The 3,625-nt window shown below is 38.9% G+C and overlaps 1 long non-coding RNA gene across 1 annotated transcript; it reads right to left on the reverse strand.

Moving 5' to 3' along the window:
• Nucleotides 1-239: 239 nt before the first annotated feature.
• On the reverse strand, nucleotides 240-1,361 carry LOC149254424 (uncharacterized). The gene is made up of 3 exons (XR_016266293.1): nucleotides 1,209-1,361; nucleotides 554-750; nucleotides 240-288 (listed from the first exon to the last, which is right to left on the reverse strand). It is a non-coding gene; the product is annotated as an uncharacterized LOC149254424 (long non-coding RNA).
• Nucleotides 1,362-3,625: the final 2,264 nt, after the last annotated feature.

A 3,625-nucleotide genomic window follows, 5' to 3' on the forward strand; every position in this document is an offset into this window, starting at 1 on the left:
AACTCTTGCTTGTTCTTTTGCTGTATGAAAATCTATAGCCTTAACTTTGAAGATCTATGGCTTTGCTAATAAGGTGGTGTTGTTATTCCGGTGATTTTGGAGTTGTTGTTCCGGTGATTTTTACCCCTAATTCGATCGAAATCCAAATTCAGTTGTATTTTTCAGTTTAATGAACCATGGCTAACTGTAACTTCAAACTAATTTGATATGCATACCTGAACTTTGAAGCAGCAGCGAGCCTGGGAGTTTTAGCTGAACAGGAGCCTCGTCCATTCTCCATTCTCCTACCTGCTATACCAGTAAGTCCATTCAGCGAATTTAACTCTTGCTTGTTCTTTTGCTGTATGAAAATCTATAGCCTTAACTTTGAAGATCTATGGCTTTGCTAATAAGGTGGTGTTGTTATTCTGGTGATTTTGGAGTTGTTGTTCCGGTGATTTTTACCCCTAATTCGATCGAAATCCAAATTCAGTTGTATTTTTCAGTTTAATGAACCATGGCTAACTGTAACATCAAACTAATTTGATGGTTCTGAATCTAAACAGAGACTTACAGTTGTATTTTAAGCATTTATATTATTCTTCTTCAGCCATGGACTGGAGAGCGGATAAGAGCGATTTGAATGCCCGTATAATAAGCTGGTCTCGACATCAAGCCTGGTAAATTTACTTTTTTATATATTGCGCCTTGCAAATATTCATGTCCAGTCTTTTCTGACGACGGGCTGTTTTTCGCAGATGTGCTTGTCTGCTGCAAGAAGTCCAGCACCACTCTTTTTCTCTCACTCGTCCTGGGAAATTCTTTTTCAGGTCAGCTACCCTAAGAAAACATGCTGGCATTAACCAGGGTCGTGTTTATCACCGCCTTTAACAGATGGCTCTGCCTGATCTTCAGAGGTCCTACTTCAAGCATTCATGTAATCTTCCCATTTCGGCTGAGACTCGGCTGCAGGAGCCAACTTATGCTCCCACTGTTGTTGCTCTAGATAATGCCTTTCCCATTCTCTGTCATCCCTGCGACATTCAATTTCTATGATCAAGGAATTTCCCTTGCAGATGACGGTGGGCTAACTCATATCTTCGACTGACCCATATTCCAGAAGATGCATTGATTGATTGAATGGACATTGGGTATGCATGCACTGCATGTAGATTAGCGCTCATAACTTCAAACTAATTTGATGGTTCTGAATCTAAACAGAGACTTACAGTTGTATTTTAAGCATTTATATTATTCTTCTTCAGCCATGGACTGGAGAGCGGATAAGAGCGATTTGAATGCCCGTATAATAAGCTGGTCTCGACATCAAGCCTGGTAAATTTACTTTTTTATATATTGCGCCTTGCAAATACTCATGTCCAGTCTTTACATGCTGGCATTAACCAGGGTCGTGTTTATCACCGCCTTTAACAGATGGCTCTGCCTCATCTTCAGAGGTCCTACTTCAAGCATTCATGTAATCTTCCCATTTCGGCTGAGACTCGGCTGCAGGAGCCAACTTATGCTCCCACTGTTGTTGCTCTAGATAATGCCTTTCCCATTCTCTGTCATCCCTGCGACATTCAATTTCTATGATCAAGGAATTTCCCTTGCAGATGACGGTGGGCTAACTCGTATCTTCGACTGACCCATATTCCAGAAGATGCATTGATTGATTGAATGGACATTGGGTATGCATGCACTGCATGTAGATTAGCGCTCTTGGCATGAGAGATACGTGGCTGTGTTAGAGGCTTTTTTATAAAACACGTGTATCAGTGACCGTTTCATGCGTTGATACACCGTTTGCTAATATTCATAATTTGATCTTTAATCTAGTTTCAGTCTTGGTAATGTTGGAACAGTTTATTTTGATTATAAGTTGCACGTTAAACGTAGATCTGCCCAGTGCGCTAATACTCATAATTTGATCCTTAATCTACCGTTAATCTACCGTCAGTCTTCGTAATGTTGGAACAGTTTATTTTGGTTATAAGTTGCGCGTTAAACATAGATCTGTCCAGCATGCTACATTGATTTAGCTCCGTGTAAATATATATCTGAAACACGGGTTGCCATGCAAATGTAATTATTTTATTATAACATTGAATGCATCACTTAGATTAAAAATCTTTACGAGTTACCAATTTAATGCATGACTTTACACATGGAGTATTTTTCTGCCACAAATATATAGTGAAATAATTTTAAACCATTGTTCTAACGATTACAAGTGCAATATTTGTAAATCAAACTGGAATCAATAATATGCAATCTCGATAAACCAAATAGTCACAATAATAGATTACGCACACTCTATTCTCACAATAACACAAAATTAATCAAATATTATCAATCAAGTTTGAGTCCAATAGATGCAAATAAACTCACTGCTCTTCCCAATACTTATTAAGTTTTTCAATGCTAAATACATATCTTGTTAAATGCTTGGACACCATAGCCACAATGTTTAACAAAAATATTTTGAATGTGAAAATTATATTGTTGTTATATTATGATAGAAGACTTCTAATATATAATGGATATTGATCTGTTTTGTCAATAGTGACACACGAGCTATGGATCAAAATCTCTTATCCGGCTGCAGAGAGCTATGGATCAAAGTCTCTTATCCGGCTGCAGGAGCCAAGTTATGCTCCCACTGTTGTTGCTCTAGATAATGCCTTTCGCATTCTCTGTCATCCCTGCTACATAGCTACATTCAATTTCTATGATCAAGGAATTTCCCTTGCAAATGACGGTGGGCTAACTCGTATCTTTCAACCATCGTTATCTCTCCAACGACTGACCCATATTCCAGAAGATGCATTGATTGATCGAATTGATTGTTTCACTCGATAATAGATTCCGAGAAAATTCTATGCACCTGTTTCAACGACCTATATTTGGCCTTCATCGAACGTGACAGAGAAGCCTCCCAATCTGGACAGAGAGTTCAGTTTTGTGTTGCATAGTGGCTATTGGCTATCTCAGCGTTCCAATTTCAGCGCTTTAGCTTAGTGCAGGGACTCTACAAAACACAAATACAATAGTTCACAAAAATGAACAAAATGCTCAAACAGTTACAGTTAAAAGACAGTTTATGGTACTTATGCTACCTATCCCTTATGCTATGTAGCTGGCTGGCTTTCTAGAAAGACAGTTTATGGTACTTATGCTACCTATCCCTTATGCTATGTAGCTGGCTGGCTTTCTAGCTTTCAGGTTATGGGTCTGGATCGAACAGCTACTAGAGAACCAACAACAGATCCAGTGCACCTATCCCTTATGCTATGTAGCTGGCTGGCTTTCTAGCTTTCAGGTTATGGGTCTGGATCGAACAGCTACTAGAGAACCAGCAACAGATCCAGTGCAGCTACTGTCAGGCAGGCTCAACTTCACGCAGGGACTCGCTGCGTCGCAGCTTCACTTGTTATTATTGATTTTCAATTTGCTTCGCTTACACGCCATCGAAATGTATGTATTCTCAACTACTATTGTTTTATCTGCAATGATTGAGTTATATTCATCACTCTTTACAGAGTTGGAGATTATGAATATTATTGCTTTTCGCTTTGAATGTTGTCATGCATTCCTCCGTGAAAAGCATAGCCGTAAAAGAAAGAAGGATTCATAATATAATAAT

This window comes from Pinus tabuliformis, chromosome 7 (genome assembly GCF_031772625.1).
Source record: "Pinus tabuliformis cultivar Carrire ecotype Pingquan chromosome 7, CPIR1, whole genome shotgun sequence".
Taxonomy (NCBI): domain Eukaryota; kingdom Viridiplantae; phylum Streptophyta; class Pinopsida; order Pinales; family Pinaceae; genus Pinus; species Pinus tabuliformis.